A 17,269-nucleotide genomic window follows, 5' to 3' on the forward strand; every position below is an offset into this window, starting at 1 on the left:
ACGGAGTTAAACTGATGTGTGTTTGCAGGAGTTTCTAAACCCTTTCTGTGAAGAAGTGGAAAACGCATTTTCCCAGCCAAATGCAGGCATTCAAGAAATAGCTGGAAATCTCCGTCTAAAACACAAAAAGAACGTATCTTGCAAACTGCTCTGCTGGGTGTTCGCTCAGCTAAGGGAGTTGAATCCGCCTTCAGAATCAGACAGTGAGCAGCACGGTTCTTCCAGGAGCTGTGTTTCGTTATACCCGGGTGAATGGGTGCAAACGCGATATTGAGAAATATCTGCTTCTAAAACCAAAACGGAGCTACCTAACAGAACGGTCTTCAATGTGTGCATTCAACTTACGGAGTTAAACTGATGTGTGTTTGCAGGAGTTTCTAAACCCTTTCTGTGAAGAAGTGGAAAACGCATTTTCCCAGCCAAATGCAGGCATTCAAGAAATAGCTGGAAATCTCCGTCTAAAACACAAAAAGAACGTATCTTGCAAACTGCTCTGCTGGGTGTTCGCTCAGCTAAGGGAGTTGAATCCGCCTTCAGAATCAGAGAGTGAGAAGCACGGTTCTTCCAGGAGCTGTGTTTCGTTATACCCGGGTGAATGGGTGCAAACGCGATATTGAGAAATATCTGCTTCTAAAACCAAAACGGAGCTACCTAACAGAACGGTCTTGAATGTGTGCATTCAACTTACGGAGTTAAACTGATGTGTGTTTGCAGGAGTTTCTAAACCCTTTCTGTGAAGAAGTGGAAAACGCATTTTCCCAGCCAAATGCAGGCATTCAAGAAATAGCTGGAAATCTCCGTCTAAAACACAAAAAGAACGTATCTTGCAAACTGCTCTGCTGGGTGTTCGCTCAGCTAAGGGAGTTGAATCCGCCTTCAGAATCAGAGAGTGAGAAGCACGGTTCTTCCAGGAGCTGTGTTTCCTTATACGCGGGAGAATGGGTGCAAACGCGATATTGAGAAATATCTGCTTCTAAAACCAAAACGGAGCTACCTCACAGAACGGTCTTCAATGTGTGCATTCAACTTACGGAGTTAAACTGATGTGTGTTTGCAGGAGTTTCTAAACCCTTTCTGTGAAGAAGTGGAAAACGCATTTTCCCAGCCAAATGCAGGCATTCAAGAAATAGCTGGAAATCTCCGTCTAAAACACAAAAAGAACGTATCTTGCAAACTGCTCTGCTGGGTGTTCGCTCAGCTAAGGGAGTTGAATCCGCCTTCAGAATCAGAGAGTGAGAAGCACGGTTCTTCCAGGAGCTGTGTTTCGTTATACCCGGGTGAATGGGTGCAAACGCGATATTGAGAAATATCTGCTTCTAAAACCAAAACGGAGCTACCTAACAGAACGGTCTTCAATGTGTGCATTCAACTTACCGAGTTAAACTGATGTGTGTTTGCAGGAGTTTCTAAACCCTTTCTGTGAAGTAGTGGAAAACGCATTTTCCCAGCCAAATGCAGGCATTCAAGAAATAGCTGGAAATCTCCGTCTAAAACACAAAAAGAACGTATCTTGCAAACTGCTCTGCTGGGTGTTCGCTCAGCTAAGGGAGTTGAATCCGCCTTCAGAATCAGAGAGTGAGAAGCACGGTTCTTCCAGGAGCTGTGTTTCGTTATACCCGGGTGAATGGGTGCAAACGCGATATTGAGAAATATCTGCTTCTAAAACCAAAACGGAGCTACCTAACAGAACGGTCTTCAATGTGTGCATTCAACTTACGGAGTTAAACTGATGTGTGTTTGCAGGAGTTTCTAAACCCTTTCTGTGAAGAAGTGGAAAACGCATTTTCCCAGCCAAATGCAGGCATTCAAGAAATAGCTGGAAATCTCCGTCTAAAACACAAAAAGAACGTATCTTGCAAACTGCTCTGCTGGGTGTTCGCTCAGCTAAGGGAGTTGAATCCGCCTTCAGAATCAGAGAGTGAGAAGCACGGTTCTTCCAGGAGCTGTGTTTCGTTATACCCGGGTGAATGGGTGCAAACGCGATATTGAGAAATATCTGCTTCTAAAACCAAAACGGAGCTACCTAACAGAACGGTCTTCAATGTGTGCATTCAACTTACGGAGTTAAACTGATGTGTGTTTGCAGGAGTTTCTAAACCCTTTCTGTGAAGAAGTGGAAAACGCATTTTCCCAGCCAAATGCAGGCATTCAAGAAATAGCTGGAAATCTCCGTCTAAAACACAAAAAGAACGTATCTTGCAAAGTGCTCTGCTGGGTGTTCGCTCAGCTAAGGGAGTTGAATCCGCCTTCAGAATCAGAGAGTGAGAAGCACGGTTCTTCCAGGAGCTGTGTTTCGTTATACCCGGGCGAATGGGTGCAAACGCGATATTGAGAAATATCTGCTTCTAAAACCAAAACGGAGCTACCTAACAGAACGGTCTTCAATGTGTGCATTCAACTTACGGAGTTAAACTGATGTGTGTTTGCAGGAGTTTCTAAACCCTTTCTGTGAAGAAGTGGAAAACGCATTTTCCCAGCCAAATGCAGGCATTCAAGAAATAGCTGGAAATCTCCGTCTAAAACACAAAAAGAACGTATCTTGCAAACTGCTCTGCTGGGTGTTCGCTCAGCTAAGGGAGTTGAATCCGCCTTCAGAATCAGAGAGTGAGAAGCACGGTTCTTCCAGGAGCTGTGTTTCGTTATACCCGGGCGAATGGGTGCAAACGCGATATTGAGAAATATCTGCTTCTAAAACCAAAACGGAGCTACCTAACAGAACGGTCTTCAATGTGTGCATTCAACTTACGGAGTTAAACTGATGTGTGTTTGCAGGAGTTTCTAAACCCTTTCTGTGAAGAAGTGGAAAACGCATTTTCCCAGCCAAATGCAGGCATTCAAGAAATAGCTGGAAATCTCCGTCTAAAACACAAAAAGAACGTATCTTGCAAACTGCTCTGTTGGGTGTTCGCTCAGCTAAGGGAGTTGAATCCGCCTTCAGAATCAGAGAGTGAGAAGCACGGTTCTTCCAGGAGCTGTGTTTCGTTATACCCGGGTGAATGGGTGCAAACGCGATATTGAGAAATATCTGCTTCTAAAACCAAAACGCAGCTACCTAACAGAACGGTCTTCAATTTGTGCATTCAACAAACGGAGTTAAACTGATGTGTGTTTGCAGGAGTTTCTAAACCCTTTCTGTGAAGAAGTGGAAAACGCATTTTCCCAGCCAAATGCAGGCATTCAAGAAATAGCTGGAAATCTCCGTCTAAAACACAAAAAGAACGTATCTTGCAAACTGCTCTGCTGGGTGTTCGCTCAGCTAAGGGAGTTGAATCCGCCTTCAGAATCAGAGAGTGAGAAGCACGGTTCTTCCAGGAGCTGTGTTTCGTCATACCCGGGTGAATGGGTGCAAACGCGATATTGAGAAATATCTGCTTCTAAAACCAAAACGGAGCTACCTAACAGAACGGTCTTCAATGTGTGCATTCAACTTACGGAGTTAAACTGATGTGTGTTTGCAGGAGTTTCTAAACCCTTTCTGTGAAGAAGTGGAAAACGCATTTTCCCAGCCAAATGCAGGCATTCAAGAAATAGCTGGAAATCTCCGTCTAAAACACAAAAAGAACGTATCTTGCAAACTGCTCTGCTGGGTGTTCGCTCAGCTAAGGGAGTTGAATCCGCCTTCAGAATCAGAGAGTGAGAAGCACGGTTCTTCCAGGAGCTGTGTTTCGTTATACCCGGGTGAATGGGTGCAAACGCGATATTGAGAAATATCTGCTTCTAAAACCAAAACGGAGCTACCTCACAGAACGGTCTTCAATGTGTGCATTCAACTTACGGAGTTAAACTGATGTGTGTTTGCAGGAGTTTCTAAACCCTTTCTGTGAAGAAGTGGAAAACGCATTTTCCCAGCCAAATGCAGGCATTCAAGAAATAGCTGGAAATCTCCGTCTAAAACACAAAAAGAACGTATCTTGCAAACTGCTCTGCTGGGTGTTCGCTCAGCTAAGGGAGTTGAATCCGCCTTCAGAATCAGAGAGTGAGAAGCACGGTTCTTCCAGGAGCTGTGTTTCGTTATACCCGGGTGAATGGGTGCAAACGCGATATTGAGAAATATCTGCTTCTAAAACCAAAACGGAGCTACCTAACAGAACGGTCTTCAATGTGTGCATTCAACTTACGGAGTTAAACTGATGTGTGTTTGCAGGAGTTTCTAAACCCTTTCTGTGAAGAAGTGGAAAACGCATTTTCCCAGCCAAATGCAGGCATTCAAGAAATAGCTGGAAATCTCCGTCTAAAACACAAAAAGAACGTATCTTGCAAACTGCTCTGCTGGGTGTTCGCTCAGCTAAGGGAGTTGAATCCGCCTTCAGAATCAGAGAGTGAGAAGCACGGTTCTTCCAGGAGCTGTGTTTCGTCATACCCGGGTGAATGGGTGCAAACGCGATATTGAGAAATATCTGCTTCTAAAACCAAAACGGAGCTACCTAACAGAACGGTCTTCAATGTGTGCATTCAACTTACGGAGTTAAACTGATGTGTGTTTGCAGGAGTTTCTAAACCCTTTCTGTGAAGAAGTGGAAAACGCATTTTCCCAGCCAAATGCAGGCATTCAAGAAATAGCTGGAAATCTCCGTCTAAAACCCAAAAAGAACGTATCTTGCAAACTGCTCTGCTGGGTGTTCGCTCAGCTAAGGGAGTTGAATCCGCCTTCAGAATCAGAGAGTGGGAAGCACGGTTCTTCCAGGAGCTGTGTTTCGTCATACCCGGGTGAATGGGTGCAAACGCGATATTGAGAAATATCTGCTTCTAAAACCAAAACGGAGCTACCTAACAGAACGGTCTTCAATGTGTGCATTCAACTTACGGAGTTAAACTGATGTGTGTTTGCAGGAGTTTCTAAACCCTTTCTGTGAAGAAGTGGAAAACGCATTTTCCCAGCGAAATGCAGGCATTCAAGAAATAGCTGGAAATCTCCGTCTAAAACACAAAAAGAACGTATCTTGCAAACTGCTCTGCTGGGGGTTCGCTCAGCTAAGGGAGTTGAATCCGCCTTCAGAATCAGAGAGTGAGAAGCACGGTTCTTCCAGGAGCTGTGTTTCGTTATACCCGGGTGAATGGGTGCAAACGCGATATTGAGAAATATCTGCTTCTAAAACCAAAACGGAGCTACCTAACAGAACGGTCTTCAATGTGTGCATTCAACTTACGGAGTTAAACTGATGTGTGTTTGCAGGAGTTTCTAAACCCTTTCTGTGAAGAAGTGGAAAACGCATTTTCCCAGCCAAATGCAGGCATTCAAGAAATAGCTGGAAATCTCCGTCTAAAACACAAAAAGAACGTATCTTGCAAACTCCTCTGCTGGGTGTTCGCTCAGCTAAGGGAGTTGAATCCGCCTTCAGAATCAGAGAGTGAGAAGCACGGTTCTTCCAGGAGCTCTGTATTGTTATACACGTGCGAATGGGTGCAAACGCGATATTGAGAAATATCTGCTTCTAAAACCAAAACGGAGCTACCTAACAGAACGGTCTTCAATGTGTCCATTCAACTTACGGAGTTAAACTGATGTGTGTTTGCAGGAGTTTCTGAACCCTTTCTGTGAAGAAGTGGAAAACGCATTTTACCAGCCAAATGCAGGCATTCAAGAAATAGCTGGAAATCTCCGTCTAAAACACAAAAAGAACGTATCTTGCAAACTGCTCTGCTGGGTGTTCGCTCAGCTAAGGGAGTTGAATCCGCCTTCAGAATCAGACAGTGAGAAGCACGGTTCTTCCAGGAGCTGTGTTTCGTTATACCCGGGTGAATGGGTGCAAACGCGATATTGAGAAATATCGGCTTCTAAAACCAAAACGGAGCTACCTAACAGAACGGTCTTGAATGTGTGCATTCAACTTACGGAGTTAAACTGATGTGTGTTTGCAGGAGTTTCTAAACCCTTTCTGTGAAGAAGTGGAAAACGCATTTTCCCAGCCAAATGCAGGCATTCAAGAAATAGCTGGAAATCTCCGTCTAAAACACAAAAAGAACGTATCTTGCAAACTGCTCTGCTGGGTGTTCGCTCAGCTAAGGGAGTTGAATCCGCCTTCAGAATCAGACAGTGAGAAGCACGGTTCTTCCAGGAGCTGTGTTTCGTTATACCCGGGTGAATGGGTGCAAACGCGATATTGAGAAATATCTGCTTCTAAAACCAAAACGGAGCTACCTAACAGAACGGTCTTCAATGTGTGCATTCAACTTACGGAGTTAAACTGATGTGTGTTTGCAGGAGTTTCTAAACCCTTTCTGTGAAGAAGTGGAAAACGCATTTTCCCAGCCAAATGCAGGCATTCAAGAAATAGCTGGAAATCTCCGTCTAAAAAACAAAAAGAACGTATCTTGCAAACTGCTCTGCTGGGTGTTCGCTCAGCTAAGGGAGTTGAATCCGCCTTCAGAATCAGAGAGTGAGAAGCACGGTTCTTCCAGGAGCTGTGTTTCGTTATACCCGGGTGAATGGGTGCAAACGCGATATTGAGAAATATCTGCTTCTAAAACCAAAACGGAGCTACCTAACAGAACGGTCTTGAATGTGTGCATTCAACTTACGGAGTTAAACTGATGTGTGTTTGCAGGAGTTTCTAAACCCTTTCTGTGAAGAAGTGGAAAACGCATTTTCCCAGCCAAATGCAGGCATTCAAGAAATAGCTGGAAATCTCCGTCTAAAACACAAAATGAACGTATCTTGCAAACTGCTCTGCTGGGTGTTCGCTCAGCTAAGGGAGTTGAATCCGCCTTCAGAATCAGAGAGTGAGAAGCACGGTTCTTCCAGGAGCTGTGTTTCCTTATACGCGGGAGAATGGGTGCAAACGCGATATTGAGAAATATCTGCTTCTAAAACCAAAACGGAGCTACCTCACAGAACGGTCTTCAATGTGTGCATTCAACTTACGGAGTTAAACTGATGTGTGTTTGCAGGAGTTTCTAAACCCTTTCTGTGAAGAAGTGGAAAACGCATTTTCCCAGCCAAATGCAGGCATTCAAGAAATAGCTGGAAATCTCCGTCTAAAACACAAAAAGAACGTATCTTGCAAACTGCTCTGCTGGGTGTTCGCTCAGCTAAGGGAGTTGAATCCGCCTTCAGAATCAGAGAGTGAGAAGCACGGTTCTTCCAGGAGCTGTGTTTCGTTATACCCGGGTGAATGGGTGCAAACGCGATATTGAGAAATATCTGCTTCTAAAACCAAAACGGAGCTACCTAACAGAACGGTCTTCAATGTGTGCATTCAACATACGGAGTTAAACTGATGTGTGTTTGCAGGAGTTTCTAAACCCTTTCTGTGAAGAAGTGGAAAACGCATTTTCCCAGCCAAATGCAGGCATTCAAGAAATAGCTGGAAATCTCCGTCTAAAACACAAAAAGAACGTATCTTGCAAAGTGCTCTGCTGGGTGTTCGCTCAGCTAAGGGAGTTGAATCCGCCTTCAGAATCAGAGAGTGAGAAGCACGGTTCTTCCAGGAGCTGTGTTTCGTTATACCCGGGCGAATGGGTGCAAACGCGATATTGAGAAATATCTGCTTCTAAAACCAAAACGGAGCTACCTAACAGAACGGTCTTCAATGTGTGCATTCAACTTACGGAGTTAAACTGATGTGTGTTTGCAGGAGTTTCTAAACCCTTTCTGTGAAGAAGTGGAAAACGCATTTTCCCAGCCAAATGCAGGCATTCAAGAAATAGCTGGAAATCTCCGTCTAAAACACAAAAAGAACGTATCTTGCAAACTGCTCTGCTGGGTGTTCGCTCAGCTAAGGGAGTTGAATCCGCCTTCAGAATCAGAGAGTGAGAAGCACGGTTCTTCCAGGAGCTGTGTTTCGTTATACCCGGGTGAATGGGTGCAAACGCGATATTGAGAAATATCTGCTTCTAAAACCAAAACGGAGCTACCTAACAGAACGGTCTTCAATGTGTGCATTCAACTTATGGAGTTAAACTGATGTGTGTTTGCAGGAGTTTCTAAACCCTTTCTGTGAAGAAGTGGAAAACGCATATTCCCAGCCAAATGCAGGCATTCAAGAAATAGCTGGAAATCTCCGTCTAAAACACAAAAAGAACGTATCTTGCAAACTGCTCTGCTGGGTGTTCGCTCAGCTAAGGGAGTTGAATCCGCCTTCAGAATCAGAGAGTGAGAAGCACGGTTCTTCCAGGAGCTGTGTTTCGTTATACCCGGGTGAATGGGTGCAAACGCGATATTGAGAAATATCTGCTTCTAAAACCAAAACGGAGCTACCTAACAGAACGGTCTTCAATGTGTGCATTCAACTTACGGAGTTAAACTGATGTGTGTTTGCAGGAGTTTCTAAACCCTTTCTGTGAAGAAGTGGAAAACGCATTTTCCCAGCCAAATGCAGGCATTCAAGAAATAGCTGGAAATCTCCGTCTAAAACACAAAAAGAACGTATCTTGCAAACTGCTCTGCTGGGTGTTCGCTCAGCTAAGGGAGTTGAATCCGCCTTCAGAATCAGAGAGTGAGAAGCACGGTTCTTCCAGGAGCTGTGTTTCGTCATACCCGGGTGAATGGGTGCAAACGCGATATTGAGAAATATCTGCTTCTAAAACCAAAACGGAGCTACCTAACAGAACGGTCTTCAATGTGTGCATTCAACTTACGGAGTTAAACTGATGTGTGTTTGCAGGAGTTTCTAAACCCTTTCTGTGAAGAAGTGGAAAACGCATTTTCCCAGCCAAATGCAGGCATTCAAGAAATAGCTGGAAATCTCCGTCTAAAACACAAAAAGAACGTATCTTGCAAACTGCTCTGCTGGGTGTTCGCTCAGCTAAGGGAGTTGAATCCGCCTTCAGAATCAGAGAGTGAGAAGCACGGTTCTTCCAGGAGCTGTGTTTCGTCATACCCGGGTGAATGGGTGCAAACGCGATATTGAGAAATATCTGCTTCTAAAACCAAAACGGAGCTACCTAACAGAACGGTCTTCAATGTGTGCATTCAACTTACGGAGTTAAACTGATGTGTGTTTGCAGGAGTTTCTAAACCCTTTCTGTGAAGAAGTGGAAAACGCATTTTCCCAGCCAAATGCAGGCATTCAAGAAATAGCTGGAAATCTCCGTCTAAAACACAAAAAGAACGTATCTTGCAAACTGCTCTGCTGGGTGTTCGCTCAGCTAAGGGAGTTGAATCCGCCTTCAGAATCAGAGAGTGAGAAGCACGGTTCTTCCAGGAGCTGTGTTTCGTTATACCCGGGTGAATGGGTGCAAACGCGATATTGAGAAATATCTGCTTCTAAAACCAAAACGGAGCTACCTAACAGAACGGTCTTGAATGTGTGCATTCAACTTACGGAGTTAAACTAATGTGTGTTTGCAGGAGTTTCTAAACCCTTTCTGTGAAGAAGTGGAAAACGCATTTTCCCAGCCAAATGCAGGCATTCAAGAAATAGCTGGAAATCTCCGTCTAAAACACAAAAAGAACGTATCTTGCAAACTGCTCTGCTGGGTGTTCGCTCAGCTAAGGGAGTTGAATCCGCCTTCAGAATCAGAGAGTGAGAAGCACGGTTCTTCCAGGAGCTGTGTTTCGTCATACCCGGGTGAATGGGTGCAAACGCGATATTGAGAAATATCTGCTTCTAAAACCAAAACGGAGCTACCTAACAGAACGGTCTTCAATGTGTGCATTCAACTTACGGAGTTAAACTGATGTGTGTTTGCAGGAGTTTCTAAACCCTTTCTGTGAAGAAGTGGAAAACGCATTTTCCCAGCCAAATGCAGGCATTCAAGAAATAGCTGGAAATCTCCGTCTAAAACACAAAAAGAACGTATCTTGCAAACTGCTCTGCTGGGTGTTCGCTCAGCTAAGGGAGTTGAATCCGCCTTCAGAATCAGAGAGTGAGAAGCACGGTTCTTCCAGGAGCTGTGTTTCGTTATACCCGGGTGAATGGGTGCAAACGCGATATTGAGAAATATCTGCTTCTAAAACCAAAACGGAGCTACCTAACAGAACGGTCTTGAATGTGTGCATTCAACTTACGGAGTTAAACTAATGTGTGTTTGCAGGAGTTTCTAAACCCTTTCTGTGAAGAAGTGGAAAACGCATTTTCCCAGCCAAATGCAGGCATTCAAGAAATAGCTGGAAATCTCCGTCTAAAACACAAAAAGAACGTATCTTGCAAACTGCTCTGCTGGGTGTTCGCTCAGCTAAGGGAGTTGAATCCGCCTTCAGAATCAGAGAGTGAGAAGCACGGTTCTTCCAGGAGCTGTGTTTCCTTATACGCGGGAGAATGGGTGCAAACGCGATATTGAGAAATATCTGCTTCTAAAACCAAAACGGAGCTACCTCACAGAACGGTCTTCAATGTGTGCATTCAACTTACGGAGTTAAACTGATGTGTGTTTGCAGGAGTTTCTAAACCCTTTCTGTGAAGAAGTGGAAAACGCATTTTCCCAGCCAAATGCAGGCATTCAAGAAATAGCTGGAAATCTCCGTCTAAAACACAAAAAGAACGTATCTTGCAAACTGCTCTGCTGGGTGTTCGCTCAGCTAAGGGAGTTGAATCCGCCTTCAGAATCAGAGAGTGAGAAGCACGGTTCTTCCAGGAGCTGTGTTTCGTTATACCCGGGTGAATGGGTGCAAACGCGATATTGAGAAATATCTGCTTCTAAAACCAAAACGGAGCTACCTAACAGAACGGTCTTCAATGTGTGCATTCAACTTACGGAGTTAAACTGATGTGTGTTTGCAGGAGTTTCTAAACCCTTTCTGTGAAGAAGTGGAAAACGCATTTTCCCAGCCAAATGCAGGCATTCAAGAAATAGCTGGAAATCTCCGTCTAAAACCCAAAAAGAACGTATCTTGCAAACTGCTCTGCTGGGTGTTCGCTCAGCTAAGGGAGTTGAATCCGCCTTCAGAATCAGAGAGTGGGAAGCACGGTTCTTCCAGGAGCTGTGTTTCGTCATACCCGGGTGAATGGGTGCAAACGCGATATTGAGAAATATCTGCTTCTAAAACCAAAACGGAGCTACCTAACAGAACGGTCTTCAATGTGTGCATTCAACTTACGGAGTTAAACTGATGTGTGTTTGCAGGAGTTTCTAAACCCTTTCTGTGAAGAAGTGGAAAACGCATTTTCCCAGCCAAATGCAGGCATTCAAGAAATAGCTGGAAATCTCCGTCTAAAACACAAAAAGAACGTATCTTGCAAACTGCTCTGCTGGGTGTTCGCTCAGCTAAGGGAGTTGAATCCGCCTTCAGAATCAGAGAGTGAGAAGCACGGTTCTTCCAGGAGCTGTGTTTCGTTATACCCGGGTGAATGGGTGCAAACGCGATATTGAGAAATATCTGCTTCTAAAACCAAAACGGAGCTACCTAACAGAACGGTCTTCAATGTGTGCATTCAACTTACGGAGTTAAACTGATGTGTGTTTGCAGGAGTTTCTAAACCCTTTCTGTGAAGAAGTGGAAAACGCATTTTCCCAGCCAAATGCAGGCATTCAAGAAATAGCTGGAAATCTCCGTCTAAAACACAAAAAGAACGTATCTTGCAAACTGCTCTGCTGGGTGTTCGCTCAGCTAAGGGAGTTGAATCCGCCTTCAGAATCAGAGAGTGAGAAGCACGGTTCTTCCAGGAGCTGTGTTTCGTTATACCCGGGTGAATGGGTGCAAACGCGATATTGAGAAATATCTGCTTCTAAAACCAAAACGGAGCTACCTAACAGAACGGTCTTGAATGTGTGCATTCAACTTACGGAGTTAAACTAATGTGTGTTTGCAGGAGTTTCTAAACCCTTTCTGTGAAGAAGTGGAAAACGCATTTTCCCAGCCAAATGCAGGCATTCAAGAAATAGCTGGAAATCTCCGTCTAAAACACAAAAAGAACGTATCTTGCAAACTGCTCTGCTGGGTGTTCGCTCAGCTAAGGGAGTTGAATCCGCCTTCAGAATCAGAGAGTGAGAAGCACGGTTCTTCCAGGAGCTGTGTTTCGTCATACCCGGGTGAATGGGTGCAAACGCGATATTGAGAAATATCTGCTTCTAAAACCAAAACGGAGCTACCTCACAGAACGGTCTTCAATGTGTGCATTCAACTTACGGAGTTAAACTGATGTGTGTTTGCAGGAGTTTCTAAACCCTTTCTGTGAAGAAGTGGAAAACGCATTTTCCCAGCCAAATGCAGGCATTCAAGAAATAGCTGGAAATCTCCGTCTAAAACACAAAAAGAACGTATCTTGCAAACTGCTCTGCTGGGTGTTCGCTCAGCTAAGGGAGTTGAATCCGCCTTCAGAATCAGAGAGTGAGAAGCACGGTTCTTCCAGGAGCTGTGTTTCGTTATACCCGGGTGAATGGGTGCAAACGCGATATTGAGAAATATCTGCTTCTAAAACCAAAACGGAGCTACCTAACAGAACGGTCTTCAATGTGTGCATTCAACTTACGGAGTTAAACTGATGTGTGTTTGCAGGAGTTTCTAAACCCTTTCTGTGAAACAGTGGAAAACGCATTTTCCCAGCCAAATGCAGGCATTCAAGAAATAGCTGGAAATCTCCGTCTAAAACCCAAAAAGAACGTATCTTGCAAACTGCTCTGCTGGGTGTTCGCTCAGCTAAGGGAGTTGAATCCGCCTTCAGAATCAGAGAGTGGGAAGCACGGTTCTTCCAGGAGCTGTGTTTCGTCATACCCGGGTGAATGGGTGCAAACGCGATATTGAGAAATATCTGCTTCTAAAACCAAAACGGAGCTACCTAACAGAACGGTCTTCAATGTGTGCATTCAACTTACGGAGTTAAACTGATGGGTGTTTGCAGGAGTTTCTAAACCCTTTCTGTGAAGAAGTGGAAAACGCATTTTCCCAGCCAAATGCAGGCATTCAAGAAATAGCTGGAAATCTCCGTCTAAAACACAAAAAGAACGTATCTTGCAAACTGCTCTGCTGGGTGTTCGCTCAGCTAAGGGAGTTGAATCCGCCTTCAGAATCAGAGAGTGAGAAGCACGGTTCTTCCAGGAGCTGTGTTTCGTTATACCCGGGTGAATGGGTGCAAACGCGATATTGAGAAATATCTGCTTCTAAAACCAAAACGGAGCTACCTAACAGAACGGTCTTCAATGTGTGCATTCAACTTACGGAGTTAAACTGATGTGTGTTTGCAGGAGTTTCTAAACCCTTTCTGTGAAGAAGTGGAAAACGCATTTTCCCAGCCAAATGCAGGCATTCAAGAAATAGCTGGAAATCTCCGTCTAAAACACAAAAAGAACGTATCTTGCAAACTGCTCTGCTGGGTGTTCGCTCAGCTAAGGGAGTTGAATCCGCCTTCAGAATCAGAGAGTGAGAAGCACGGTTCTTCCAGGAGCTGTGTTTCGTTATACCCGGGTGAATGGGTGCAAACGCGATATTGAGAAATATCTGCTTCTAAAACCAAAACGGAGCTACCTAACAGAACGGTCTTGAATGTGTGCATTCAACTTACGGAGTTAAACTAATGTGTGTTTGCAGGAGTTTCTAAACCCTTTCTGTGAAGAAGTGGAAAACGCATTTTCCCAGCCAAATGCAGGCATTCAAGAAATAGCTGGAAATCTCCGTCTAAAACACAAAAAGAACGTATCTTGCAAACTGCTCTGCTGGGTGTTCGCTCAGCTAAGGGAGTTGAATCCGCCTTCAGAATCAGAGAGTGAGAAGCACGGTTCTTCCAGGAGCTGTGTTTCCTTATACGCGGGAGAATGGGTGCAAACGCGATATTGAGAAATATCTGCTTCTAAAACCAAAACGGAGCTACCTCACAGAACGGTCTTCAATGTGTGCATTCAACTTACGGAGTTAAACTGATGTGTGTTTGCAGGAGTTTCTAAACCCTTTCTGTGAAGAAGTGGAAAACGCATTTTCCCAGCCAAATGCAGGCATTCAAGAAATAGCTGGAAATCTCCGTCTAAAACACAAAAAGAACGTATCTTGCAAACTGCTCTGCTGGGTGTTCGCTCAGCTAAGGGAGTTGAATCCGCCTTCAGAATCAGAGAGTGAGAAGCACGGTTCTTCCAGGAGCTGTGTTTCGTTATACCCGGGTGAATGGGTGCAAACGCGATATTGAGAAATATCTGCTTCTAAAACCAAAACGGAGCTACCTAACAGAACGGTCTTCAATGTGTGCATTCAACTTACGGAGTTAAACTGATGTGTGTTTGCAGGAGTTTCTAAACCCTTTCTGTGAAGAAGTGGAAAACGCATTTTCCCAGCCAAATGCAGGCATTCAAGAAATAGCTGGAAATCTCCGTCTAAAACCCAAAAAGAACGTATCTTGCAAACTGCTCTGCTGGGTGTTCGCTCAGCTAAGGGAGTTGAATCCGCCTTCAGAATCAGAGAGTGGGAAGCACGGTTCTTCCAGGAGCTGTGTTTCGTCATACCCGGGTGAATGGGTGCAAACGCGATATTGAGAAATATCTGCTTCTAAAACCAAAACGGAGCTACCTAACAGAACGGTCTTCAATGTGTGCATTCAACTTACGGAGTTAAACTGATGTGTGTTTGCAGGAGTTTCTAAACCCTTTCTGTGAAGAAGTGGAAAACGCATTTTCCCAGCCAAATGCAGGCATTCAAGAAATAGCTGGAAATCTCCGTCTAAAACACAAAAAGAACGTATCTTGCAAACTGCTCTGCTGGGTGTTCGCTCAGCTAAGGGAGTTGAATCCGCCTTCAGAATCAGAGAGTGAGAAGCACGGTTCTTCCAGGAGCTGTGTTTCGTTATACCCGGGTGAATGGGTGCAAACGCGATATTGAGAAATATCTGCTTCTAAAACCAAAACGGAGCTACCTAACAGAACGGTCTTCAATGTGTGCATTCAACTTACGGAGTTAAACTGATGTGTGTTTGCAGGAGTTTCTAAACCCTTTCTGTGAAGAAGTGGAAAACGCATTTTCCCAGCCAAATGCAGGCATTCAAGAAATAGCTGGAAATCTCCGTCTAAAACCCAAAAAGAACGTATCTTGCAAACTGCTCTGCTGGGTGTTCGCTCAGCTAAGGGAGTTGAATCCGCCTTCAGAATCAGAGAGTGGGAAGCACGGTTCTTCCAGGAGCTGTGTTTCGTCATACCCGGGTGAATGGGTGCAAACGCGATATTGAGAAATATCTGCTTCTAAAACCAAAACGGAGCTACCTAACAGAACGGTCTTCAATGTGTGCATTCAACTTACGGAGCTAAACTGATGGGTGTTTGCAGGAGTTTCTAAACCCTTTCTGTGAAGAAGTGGAAAACGCATTTTCCCAGCCAAATGCAGGCATTCAAGAAATAGCTGGAAATCTCCGTCTAAAACACAAAAAGAACGTATCTTGCAAACTGCTCTGCTGGGTGTTCGCTCAGCTAAGGGAGTTGAATCCGCCTTCAGAATCAGAGAGTGAGAAGCACGGTTCTTCCAGGAGCTGTGTTTCGTTATACCCGGGTGAATGGGTGCAAACGCGATATTGAGAAATATCTGCTTCTAAAACCAAAACGGAGCTACCTAACAGAACGGTCTTCAATGTGTGCATTCAACTTACAGAGTTAAACTGATGTGTGTTTGCAGGAGTTTCTAAACCCTTTCTGTGAAGAAGTGGAAAACGCATTTTCCCAGCCAAATGCAGGCATTCAAGAAATAGCTGGAAATCTCCGTCTAAAACACAAAAAGAACGTATCTTGCAAACTGCTCTGCTGGGTGTTCGCTCAGCTAAGGGAGTTGAATCCGCCTTCAGAATCAGAGAGTGAGAAGCACGGTTCTTCCAGGAGCTGTGTTTCGTTATACCCGGGTGAATGGGTGCAAACGCGATATTGAGAAATATCTGCTTCTAAAACCAAAACGGAGCTACCTAACAGAACGGTCTTGAATGTGTGCATTCAACTTACGGAGTTAAACTAATGTGTGTTTGCAGGAGTTTCTAAACCCTTTCTGTGAAGAAGTGGAAAACGCATTTTCCCAGCCAAATGCAGGCATTCAAGAAATAGCTGGAAATCTCCGTCTAAAACACAAAAAGAACGTATCTTGCAAACTGCTCTGCTGGGTGTTCGCTCAGCTAAGGGAGTTGAATCCGCCTTCAGAATCAGAGAGTGAGAAGCACGGTTCTTCCAGGAGCTGTGTTTCCTTATACGCGGGAGAATGGGTGCAAACGCGATATTGAGAAATATCTGCTTCTAAAACCAAAACGGAGCTACCTCACAGAACGGTCTTCAATGTGTGCATTCAACTTACGGAGTTAAACTGATGTGTGTTTGCAGGAGTTTCTAAACCCTTTCTGTGAAGAAGTGGAAAACGCATTTTCCCAGCCAAATGCAGGCATTCAAGAAATAGCTGGAAATCTCCGTCTAAAACACAAAAAGAACGTATCTTGCAAACTGCTCTGCTGGGTGTTCGCTCAGCTAAGGGAGTTGAATCCGCCTTCAGAATCAGAGAGTGAGAAGCACGGTTCTTCCAGGAGCTGTGTTTCGTTATACCCGGGTGAATGGGTGCAAACGCGATATTGAGAAATATCTGCTTCTAAAACCAAAACGGAGCTACCTAACAGAACGGTCTTCAATGTGTGCATTCAACTTACGGAGTTAAACTGATGTGTGTTTGCAGGAGTTTCTAAACCCTTTCTGTGAAGAAGTGGAAAACGCATTTTCCCAGCCAAATGCAGGCATTCAAGAAATAGCTGGAAATCTCCGTCTAAAACCCAAAAAGAACGTATCTTGCAAACTGCTCTGCTGGGTGTTCGCTCAGCTAAGGGAGTTGAATCCGCCTTCAGAATCAGAGAGTGGGAAGCACGGTTCTTCCAGGAGCTGTGTTTCGTCATACCCGGGTGAATGGGTGCAAACGCGATATTGAGAAATATCTGCTTCTAAAACCAAAACGGAGCTACCTAACAGAACGGTCTTCAATGTGTGCATTCAACTTACGGAGTTAAACTGATGTGTGTTTGCAGGAGTTTCTAAACCCTTTCTGTGAAGAAGTGGAAAACGCATTTTCCCAGCCAAATGCAGGCATTCAAGAAATAGCTGGAAATCTCCGTCTAAAACACAAAAAGAACGTATCTTGCAAACTGCTCTGCTGGGTGTTCGCTCAGCTAAGGGAGTTGAATCCGCCTTCAGAATCAGAGAGTGAGAAGCACGGTTCTTCCAGGAGCTGTGTTTCGTTATACCCGGGTGAATGGGTGCAAACGCGATATTGAGAAATATCTGCTTCTAAAACCAAAACGGAGCTACCTCACAGAACGGTCTTCAATGTGTGCATTCAACTTACGGAGTTAAACTGATGTGTGTTTGCAGGAGTTTCTAAACCCTTTCTGTGAAGAAGTGGAAAACGCATTTTCCCAGCCAAATGCAGGCATTCAAGAAATAGCTGGAAATCTCCGTCTAA

This window comes from Callithrix jacchus, chromosome 14, assembly GCF_049354715.1.
Source record: "Callithrix jacchus isolate 240 chromosome 14, calJac240_pri, whole genome shotgun sequence".
Taxonomy (NCBI): Eukaryota; Metazoa; Chordata; class Mammalia; order Primates; family Cebidae; genus Callithrix; species Callithrix jacchus.